Source organism: Mobula hypostoma, chromosome 5 (genome assembly GCF_963921235.1).
Source record: "Mobula hypostoma chromosome 5, sMobHyp1.1, whole genome shotgun sequence".
NCBI classification, from domain to species: domain Eukaryota; kingdom Metazoa; phylum Chordata; class Chondrichthyes; order Myliobatiformes; family Myliobatidae; genus Mobula; species Mobula hypostoma.
In genome coordinates this window covers 12,499,565-12,510,888 of record NC_086101.1, presented here as the reverse complement: position 1 = coordinate 12,510,888, position 11,324 = coordinate 12,499,565, and the positions used below count along the sequence as shown (strand labels likewise).

General features: G+C 46.5%; 1 non-coding gene across 1 annotated transcript; it reads left to right on the top strand.

The window, feature by feature from the left end:
- The first annotated feature begins 871 nt into the window (after positions 1-871).
- LOC134347378 (U1 spliceosomal RNA) lies at positions 872-1,035 on the top strand. Its single transcript, XR_010018134.1, has one exon. It is a non-coding gene; the product is annotated as a U1 spliceosomal RNA (small nuclear RNA).
- Positions 1,036-11,324: the final 10,289 nt, after the last annotated feature.

Here is an 11,324-nt window from a genome sequence, read left to right as displayed (position 1 = left end):
TTGACGCTGATTGCGGGATTGGTGCGTGATTCACGTAGTCCGCTGTTGCTCAGATGCTCTGTTTGTTTTTTTTGTTTCTGCTCCATGTAGCCCAAGTTGTCTCCGATGCCGTTGACACTGTAACAGTTCACTTCTATATTAGATCTATAAGTTGCTGTTGCTTGTGAATATACAGAGGCATTTATAGTAGGCACATAATGCTTGAAACTGACTTTTTAACGCCACGCGTCTGGCCTTGCGAATACGTATTACCATACAGTGCATCCCTCAGCACCATCACTGACTAATTCAGCCCCTCCGTAGCACCAGCAAGCAAAAATCTCTGGCGCCGCCACTGGTGGCGGGGTGGGGGGTGAGCGTTTTTTGCAGGGTGGGATGTCTGTGCACAGGCATTTTGAGCCGAAATATCCGTTCGGGTGCTGTCCTGTGTTCAGTCTCCCCTCATAAGTGAAAAGCTGACCCCCCCTGCGACATCCTGGCTAATCTCCCCTGCACCCTTTCCAGCGCAATCCCGGTCTGCGGGGCCGGGGATGGGGCCGGCTTTTCATTCACCCTGTGGGCCTCAGGAAGCTCCCTGCATTTCCTCAAGGAAAACACTGACACCGTGCGGTCGGGTTCGGCAACGACCAGTCGCTGAAAACCAATCGTGGTGCACATTTCCTTTTTTAGAAAACATGCAGATTCAGGTCTGGGATTTCTCACCAGTAAACTACAGCAGCTAATCAAATAATCTAGATTTCCGGCATTTGTGGTAACGGTATTCCAGGAGGAGCACGTGGAATAGTAGGAAATAGATCTTTAACAGATTTGTTCGCCTGATTATTGAGGGGTGTGGGTTAAGCATGCATGCGGATGGCAGAGAAGAAGAAGCATACTTACCTGGCAGGGGAGAGACCGTGATCATTAAGGCGGTTCTCCCAGGACGAGGCTATCCCATTGCACTTCGGGTGTGCTGACGCCTGCGATGTCCCCAAATGCGGGATACTCGAATGCAAAATTTGTGGTAGTGGGGGACTGCGTTCGCGCTCTCCCCTGATTTCTAATCTAAAAACAGAGAATCCCCCGTTAGAATTTTCTGCAAGTCCTGTGCAGTCTTCCAGTACTGAGTGCGTGTATTGACGACCGACGGTTCACTTCGTATGTCTCGCTGCTTCCAGAACCACTCCCTTGTAAGTTACTGAAATGCTGGGTTTCGGGACAGAGTTGAAACCTCGAGATCAAGGGTCTGTCTAATCCGAAACGTCGACTGTCCATTTCCCTCTGCAGATGCTGACTTCAGCCGACACTTAAAGTATGTTGGTGCTGATCACAGCATCTTTTGTCCCTTGGAGTATTTTTTCCACCCCGTATTCAATCCTCCATGTTCTATTGTAGAGGGCAGAGGAAGTTCACTATTTAAGGGAGACAGTTTTAAATACCACAGGCGCCAATCAACACGGCGTTAATGCAGGAATATCTCTCTGTGGTAAAATAGTTTAACTTGGTCCTCAGGCCAAGAGATAAAGTCCATGAGCAGGATACTTGTTGCCAGTGGATTGGATGAGTTTCTGCTTACAGTCTGCTGTTGGTCCACTGTTCATTTTCCCAACATAGATACTGCCTGACTTTCAAGGAGGAGGTACAGGAGCCACAGGAGCCAGAAAACACACACCCAACTTTTCAGGAACAACTTCTTCCTCCCTGCCATCAGAATTCTGACCTCAAGCCCACTAACTCACAATATTTTGCCGCCATTCTGCAATAATTATTTCATTTATTTTATATGTATTTCTTATCGTATTCTATACAAAGTTTTAAAACTTATGATGTATTGCAATGTTCTGCTGCCACAAAACAAATTTCAAAATATACTTTATTCAAAAATAAATATATACAATAAACCATTCAATAACTTTTCATCCTTTACATACGTTTCCATTATACACAGTACATATCCATATTTATAGTCATCCACGTGGCTCTCCAGTAGTTCAGCTTACCATCTCATTTCATTGTTGAGGGGTATACTCCCCGCCCCCGACCCCTCCCACTCCCACGAGTGGAGAAACCTATACTGTGGTCCTTCCCCACCGGGCCCTTGCGGTGTCTGCACCGAGTTTCAGTGCGTCCCTCAGCACGTACTCCTGCAGTCGAGAATGTGCCAGAAACAAATCCCTTCAAACTCCTAGTCCTGAAAATATCATACAAAGGTGTCTCACTTTAAGGACTCTTTATCTTGTTATTTCATGCTCTCATTATTTATTGCAAAAGGTAAATAGATATATAGATTTACATTTGAACAGTTTGCTGCCTTGTATGCTCCACTTGATCTTTCATTGATCCTACTTACAGTTACTATTTTATACATTTGCTGAGTATCTCGGGGTGTCTCTGTGGTGACTTGTATGTACTCTGATAATAAATCTTACTTTGAACTTTCAAATGCACCACCCTCTCAGACAACAAATTTCCAGATTCCAACCACCCTCTGGGGGATGAAGTTCACTCTCAGGCCCCACTAACCCTCGTTTGTAAACTCTGGTTTGAACTCGACTGTCCACTGGGTAAACAATGACCTTGTCCATGCTACCTGGGCCTCTCTCTCCCATTTATGATCACCATTACCCTCCCAAAGAAAACAGATCTAACCTGACCCGTCACTGGATTTCTCTCAGTTGTCGGGAGATGGAGGTAAAACCCAACAGCTTGAAAATTAAAGAGAAACACTTATAGAAGAGGTTAAGAGATTTCCTCCGAATGGAGGAGGGACAAGTGGCTGAGGAACTGGTCTAGGGGGCAGGGTTTCAGATTTCAGGATCATTGGGACCTCTTCTGGGGCAGGTGGGACCTGTAGAAGAGAGACGGGTTACACTTGAACTACAGGGGGACCAATATCCTTTCAGGGAGGTTTGTTAGTGCTATTGGGGAGGCTTTAAACTGGATTTACAGGGGGATGGGAACCAGAGTGCCGGAGCTGACAGTGTGGCTGGGGTGAAAATAAATGATGTTGAAAGTTTAAGCAAATCCGCTGATAGAAAGGTTGTGAGTGGTGGTAAAAATCTTCTGAGGTGTATATATTTCAATGCTAGGAGTATTGCAGGGAAGGCAGATGAGTTGAGGGCGTGGATTGACACGTGGAATTATGATGTTATAGCAATTAGTGAAACTTGGCTACAGGAGGGGCAGGACTGGCAGCTTAATATTCCAGGGTTCCGATGTTTCAGATGTGATCGAGGCAGAGGAATGAAAGGTGGGGGAGTAGCTTTGCTTGTTCGGGAAAATATTACAGCAGTGCTCAAGCAGGACTGATTAGAGGGCTTGTCTACTGAGTCCTTATGGGTGGAGCTGAGAAACAGGAAAGGTATGGCCACATTAGTGGGATTGTATTACAGACCACCCAATAGTCAACGAGACTTGGAAGAGCAAATCTGCAGAGAGTTAGCAGGCAACTGCAGGAAACATAAAGTTGTGGTGGTAGGGGATTTTAATTTTCCATACATTGATTGGGACTCCCATACTGTTAGGGGTCTAGATGTTTTAGAGTTTGTAAAATGTGTTCAGGAAAGTTTTCTAAATCAATATATAGAGGGACCAACTAGAGGGGATGCAATATTGGATCTCCTGTTAGGAAACGAGTTGGGGCAAGTGACGGAAGTCTGTGTAGGGGAGCACTTTGGTTCCAGTGATCATAACACCATTCGTTTCAATTTGATCATGGAGAAGGATAGATCTGGTCCTAAGGTTGAGGTTCTGAACTGGAAGAAGGCCAAATTTGAAGAAATGAGAAAGGATCTAAAAAGCGTGGATTGGGACAGGTTGTTCCCTGGCAAAGATGTGATTGGTAGGTGGGAAGCCTTCAAAGGGGAAATTTTGAGAGTGCAGAGTTTGTATGTTCTTGTCAGGATTAAAAGGCAAATTGAATAGGAATAAGGAACCTTGGTTCTCAAGGGATATTGCAACTCTGATAAAGAAGAAGAGCGAGTTGTATGAAATGTACAGGAAACGGGGAGTAAATCAGGTGCTTGAGGAGTATAAGAAGTGCAAGAAAATACTTAAGAAAGTAATCAGGAGGGCTAAAAGAAGACATGAGGTTGCCTTGGCAGTCAAAGTGAAGGATAATCCAAGTATATTAATAGCAAAAGGATTGTAAGGGATAAAATTGGTCTTCTTGAAGTTCAGAGTGGTCGGCTATGTGTGGAACCAAAGGAAATGGGGGAGATCTTAAATAGGTTTTTTGCCTCTGTATTTACTAAGGAAACTGGCATGAAGTCTATGAAATTGAGGGAATCAAGTAGTGAGATCATGGAAACTGTACAGATTGAAAAGGAGGAGGTGCTTGCTGTCTTGAGGAAAATTAAAGTGGATAAATCCCCGGGACCTGACAGAGTGTTCCCTCGGACCTTGAAGGAGACTAGTGTTGAAATTGCGGGAGCCCTGGCAGAAATATTTAAAATGTCGCTGTCTGTGGGGGAGGTGCCGGAGGATTGGAGAGTGGCTCATGTTGTTCTGTTCTTTAAAAAAGGATCGAAAAGTAATCCGGGAAATTATAGGCCGGTGAGTTTAACGTCAGTAGTAGGTAAGTTATTGGAGGGCGTACTGAGAGACAGAATCTGCAAGCATTTGGATAGACAGGGACTTATTAGGGAGAGTCAACATGGCTTTGTGCGTGGTAGGTCACGTTTGACCAAACTGTTGGAGGTTTTCGAGGAGGTTACCAGGAAAGTGGATGAAGGGAAGGCAGTGGATATTGTCTACATGGACTTCAGTAAGGCCTTTCATAAGGTCACGCATGGGAGGTTAGTTAGGAAAATTCAGTCGCTAGGTATACATGGAGAGGTGGTAAATTGGATTAGACATTGGCTCAATGGAAGAAGCCAGAGAGTGGTGGTAGAGAATTGCTTCTCTAAGTGGAGGCCTGTGACTAGTGGTGTGCCACAGGGATCAGTGCTGGGTCCATTGTTATTTGTCATCTATATCAATGATCTGGATGATAATGTGATAAATTGGATCAGCAAGTTTGCTGATGATACAAAGATTGGAGGTGTAGTAGACAGTGAGGAAGGTTTTCAGAGCCTGCAGAGGGACTTGGACCAGCTGGAAAAATGGGCTGAAAAATGGCAGATGGAGTTTAATACTGACAAGTGTGAGGTATTGCACGTTGGAAGTACAAACCAACGTAGAACATACAGGGTTAATGGGAAGGCACTGAGGAGTGCAGTGGAACAGAGGGATTTGGGAATACAGATACAAAATTCCCTAAAGTTGGCGTCACAGATAGATAGGGTTGTAAAGAGAGCTTTTGGTACATTGGCCTTTATTAATCAAAGTCTTGAGTATACCCAGCCTCCCCCCTCCCCCCTCTGATCCCAGCTCTCATCCGTGCCGGGTCTTTACCATCCCCTCCGACCTTCAACTGTCGGAGGCAGAACACTCTGTTCTCAGTAAGGGCCTCACGTTTGTCCCCCTTCGCCCACACCTCAGCGAGTTCCGTGTTCGCCACGATGCGGAACTTTTCTTCCGCCGTCTCCGTCTCCGAGCCTACTTCTTCGGCAAGGACTCTTCCACCCCCACCGATGACCCCTTCTCCCGTCTTCAACCCTCCTCTTCTTCATGGACACCCCGCTCTGGTCTTCTGCCTGCTCTGGATCTCTTTATTGCCAAATGCCGACGGGACATCAACCGTCTCGACTTCACCGCACCTTGTCCCCATTCCAACCTCACTCCTTCGGAACGCTCTGCTCTCCACTCCCTCCGCACTAATCCTAACATTATTAAACCCGCTGATAAAGGGGGTGCTGTTGTAGTCTGGCGTACTGACCTCTACCTTGCCGAGGCACAGCGACAACTCGCGGATACCTCCTCTTATTTACCCCTCGATCGTGACCCCACTAAGGAGCACCAGGCCATTGTCTCCCACACTATCAACGACTTTATCCGCTCAGGGGATCTCCCATCCACTGCTACCAACCTTATAGTTCCCACACCCCGCACTTCCCGTTTCTACCCCCTACCCAAGATCCACAAACCTGCCTGTCCTGGCCGACCTATTGTCTCAGCTTGCTCCTGCCCCACCGAACTCGTTTCTGCATACTTCGACACGGTTTTATCACCCCTTGTTCAATCCCTTCCGACCTATGTTCGTGACACTTCTCACGCTCTTAAACTTTTCGATGATTTTAAGTTCCCTGGCCCCCACTGCTTTATTTTCACCATGGATGTCCAGTCCTTATATACTTGCATCCCCCATCAGGAAGGTCTCAAAGCTCTACGCTTCTTTTTGGATTCCAGACCTAATCAGTTCCCCTCTACCACCACTCTGCTCCGTCTAGCGGAATTAGTCCTTACTCTTAATAATTTCTCCTTTTGCTCCTCCCATTTCCTCCAAACTAAAGGTGTAGCTATGGGCACCCATATGGGTCCTAGCTATGCCTGCCTTTTTGTTGGGTTTGTGGAACAATCTATGTTCCGTGCCTATTCTGGTATCTGTCCCCCACTTTTCCTTCGCTGCATTGGCGCTGCTTCCTGCACGCATGCAGAACTCATTGACTTCATTAACTTTGACTCCAACTTTCACCCTGCCCTCAAGTTTACCTGGTCCATTTCCAACACCTCCCTCCCCTTTCTAGATCTTTCTGTCTCTGTCTCTGGAGACAGCTTATCCACTGATGTCTACTATAAGCCTACTGACTCTCACAGCTATCTGGACCATTCCTCTTCTCACCCTGTCTCTTGCAAAAACGCCATCCCCTTCTCGCAATTCCTCCGTCTCCACCGCATCTGCTCTGAGGATGAGGCTTTTCATTCTAGGACGAGGGAGATGTCTTCATTTTTTAAAGAAAGGGGCTTCCCTTCCTCCACTATCAACTCTGCTCTTAAACGCATCTCCCCCATTTCACGTACATCTGCTCTCACTCCATCCTCCCACCACCCCACTAGGAATAGGGTTCCCCTGGTCCTCACCTACCACCCCACCAGCCTCCGGGTCCAACATATTATTCTCCGTAACTTCCGCCACCTCCAACGGGATCCCCCCACTAAGCACATCTTTCCCTCCCCCCCTCTCTCTGCATTCCGCAGGGATCGCTCCCTACACAACTCCCTTGTCCATTCGTCCCCCCCATCCCTCCCCACTGATCTCCCTCCTGGCACTTATCCGTGTAAGCGGAACAAGTGCTACACATGCCCTTACACTTCCTCCCTTACCACCATTCAGGGCCCCAAACAGTCCTTCCAGGTGAGGCATCACTTCACCTGTGAGTCGACTGGGGTGATATACTGCGTCCGGTGCTCCCGATGTGGCCTTTTATATATTGGTGAGACCCGACGCAGACTGGGAGACCGCTTTGCTGAACATCTACGCTCTGTCCGCCAGAGAAAGCAGGATCTCCCAGTGGCCACACATTTTAATTCCACATCCCATTCCCATTCTGACATGTCTATCCACGGCCTCCTCTACTGTAAAGATGAAGCCACGCTCAGGTTGGAGGAACAACACCTTATATTCCGTCTGGGTAGCCTCCAACCTGATGGCATGAACATTGACTTCTCTAACTTCTGCTAGGCCCCACCTCCCCCTCGTACCCCATCTGTTACTCATTTTTATGCACACATTCTTTCTCTCACTCTCCTTTTTCTCCCTCTGTCCCTCTGAATATACCTCTTGCCCATCCTCTGGGTCACCCCCCCCCGTCTTTCTTCCCGGACCTCCTGTCCCATGATCCTCTCGTATCCCCTTTTGCCTATCACCTGTCCAGCTCTCGGCTCTATCCCTCCCCTGCCTGTCTTCTCCTATCATTTTGCATCTCCCCCTCCCCCTCCAGCTTTCAAATCCCTTACTCACTCTTCCTTCAGTTAGTCCTGACGAAGGGTCTCGGCCTGAAACGTCGACTGCGCCTCTTCCTATAGATGCTGCTTGGCCTGCTGCGTTCACCAGCAACTTTGATGTGTGTTGTTTATTGAGTATAAGAGCTGGAATGTTATGATGAGGTTGTATAAGGCATTGGTGAGGCTGAATCTGGAGTATTGTGTTCAGTTTTAGTCACCAAATTATAGGAAGGATATAAATAAGGTTGAAAGAGTGCAGAGAAGGTTTACAAAGATGTTGCCGGGACTTGAGAAACTCAGTTACAGAGAAAGGTTGAATAGGTTAGGACTTTATTCCCTGGAGCGTAGAAGAATGAGGGGAGGCTTGATAGAGGTATATAAAATTATGGTGGGTATAGATAGAGTGAATGCAAGCAGGCTTTTTCCACTGAGGCAAGGGGAGAAAAAAACCAGAGGACATAGGTTTAGGGTGAGGGGGGAAAAGTTTAAAGGGAACATTAGTGGGGGCTTCTTCACACAGAGAGTGGTGGGAGTATGGAATGAGCTGCCAGACGAGGTGGTAAATGCGGGTTCTTTTTTAACATTTAAGAATAAATTGGACAGATACATGGATGGGAGGTGTATGGAGGGATATGGTCCATCTGCAGGTCAGTGGGACTCGGCAGAAAATGGTTCGGCACAGCCAAGGGCCAAAGGGCCTGTTTCTGTGCTGTTTCTATCGTTCCTCATTCCCTGTCACGCCCACTGTTGAACTTGAATGAATGCGAGGTCATTACCCACGTGTCATCCATGTCAGCGTGGGAAGAAGATCAACTCCTCGAGCTTGCAAATGATGTTGGGCTGAAAAGTTGCAATGATTTTATATGTTCATACGAGGAAAATATGCGCTGTGTGTTTAATATTAAATTAGTTAGATAAACCCTTTTAGAAACAAAATTGAGTGGATTAGCCACCTGTAAGTGACATATAGTTGATTTATCACTTATATTCGGTAGTGATTAACGCACACCTCCCCCAGCCCCCCTGTCAGCAAGAATATTATCAATGTTAAACTGGTCTGCGGTGCAAAAAAGGTTGGGGACCCCTGCTAAGTAGACCTATCAGTTTTCTCTGTGGGTGGGCTTTACAGTCGACCTCAAAAATAATGACAGGGTTGCTTGCTGCACTGTTTGCAAGAGTGACTTTTCTATTGCCCATGGGGGGTTAAAATGTAAAAGACAAGTTGAGGTGAGTTTAACAGGTGTCATTCGTTCATTAGCATAGCTAACATTATTTAAACTAACTGACTAGCTACTAAGGAGCTACTCTATTGATGTCCTACGTAATGAGGCCAAGCTCCCTGTAGACTTGCTTAAAATTGTAATGGAATAAACATGATAATACAAGTATATATATTAATGTCACATTTCTGCAGACACCCAACTTGTTTAACAGATTAGACAAAATCACTAAAGAAAGTATTACATACACCCTTGGAGGGGGCGCGGGGTGCTTTTGCAGGGTGGGATGTCTGTGCACAGGCATTTTGAGCCGAAACATCTGCTCCTCTGCGCACTCTCCCTGCATAAGTGAAAAGCTGACCCCGCTCCAGCAACATCCTGGCTAATCTCCCCTTCACCCTTTCCAGCGCAATCCTGGTCTGCGGGGCCGGGGACGGGGTCGCCTGTTCATTCACCCTGTGGGCCTCAGGCAGCTCCTTGCATTTCCTCAAGGAAAACACAGACACCGTGCGGTCGGGTTCGGCAACGACCAGTCGCTGAAAACCAATCGTGGCGCACATTTCCTTTTTTAGCAAACATGCAGATTAAGGTCTGGGAATTGCTAACAATAAACTACAGCAGCTAATCAAATAATCTGCTAAGGAGCTACTGTACTGATGTCCTACATGATGAGGCCAAACTCCCCGTAGACGTGCTTAAAGTTGTAATAGAATAAACATGATAATATGAGTACATATATTAATGTCACATTTCTGCATATACCAAACTTGGTTTACCCATTAGACAAAATCACTAAACAACCTTTGAGGTCGACCGTGGGGGGGAGATACGGGATTGCGGGGGGCGCAGGGGTGGCGCTAAAGTGGTGCTAGCTGGGGCTATAGCCTCAGCAGAAATTGCAATAGCACCACCAAGAAATTAACTGCAGCTGCTTTGCTTTCTCTGTATAGTTTTGAATACAGCTTGTTTCTCCAGCTGATCTAGTGAAACAGCGCCCCCAATTACCATAGCACCCACACAGCAATAAAGTTATAAACTCTGTCAGATCCACTCTACACTTCTGCTTCTTCGTTCGTTGTCAATGTCTTGCCGTTGCTGTCCTCAGATCAGTTAAGCTGATCTAAGATCACTTAAGGTGACGTCACTCACTCTCACTCACGAGAGAGATTGATTGTATACATCCAGGCACAGATCCATGGTCTCACGAGACTAACGGATGACACACACACATTGTGCTTTTACAAGCGAGCGTGGGCCTGGCACGTGCATTATTTTGGTTGGCGTGAAAAATGGATCGATTTTTAGTCAGAAAACAACCTCATCCAGAGGAATCAGTGGTGTCTCAGCCTGAGCCTGTCTTAATTGAAACTGACATGCAGAAAGAAGTAAGTGGGGATGAGGACAACAGCAGTTCATCGAAGGAGTATGAGGGCGAAGTAGAGGAACAAGAACTGGAGCGGGATTCGGAAGAGGACGTGGATGTAGCTGCTCTTAGTGCGAGTGGGAATACAGTTAGCGATGTTAGCCAGCAGCCTGAGGAAGGACCCTGTCGGCTAGCATTGAAAAAGTAGCCTTCGCTGCAAGCAACAGTTTGGCAATCAGCGAAGGAGTTTTATTTGTGGCTGGTTTGATCTGTACTCCTGGCTGGAATATTCAATCTCAAAAGATGCTACATTCTGCTACGCATGCAGGCATTTCCTGTGTGGAGGACATGGGTTCCATTCTGAGTCTACCTTCACTGTCACCGGTTACCACAACTGACGGAAAGCTACAACAGCTTTCAAAACCCACCATGTAAGCGCAGCTCATAAGTTTGCTATGGAGACTTGGGCCGAATTCAGATTGAGAAAATAAGATGGTTCAAGATTGGGAAATATGCTTGATAAAGGACATGCAAAGATTGTCCAAGAAAATTGTGAGTATATGAGAGCAGTGGTTGTGTCTCTACACTATACTGCGTGCCAAGGCATTGCCCAGTGAGGACACCGGGAGAATGATGGATCTGGCAATAGGGGAAACTTTGCTGAGTTTCTCACTGTAATTAGGAAGTTTGATAAGGCTGTAGCTAAAAAAATAGAGGACAATCCTGGAAATGCAAAATCCACCCATCACGATATCCAAAATGAAATTATTTCTATTATGGCAGATATGGTCAGATGTCAAATAAGTGCAGAAATCAAGGAGGCTGGATATTTTGCCATCATGGTGGATGAAAGTAAAGACTTGAGCAAAAAGGAGCAAATATCAGTGGTGGTGCGGTATCTGAATAACGAAACAGTGTTTGAAGAATTCTTGCACTTC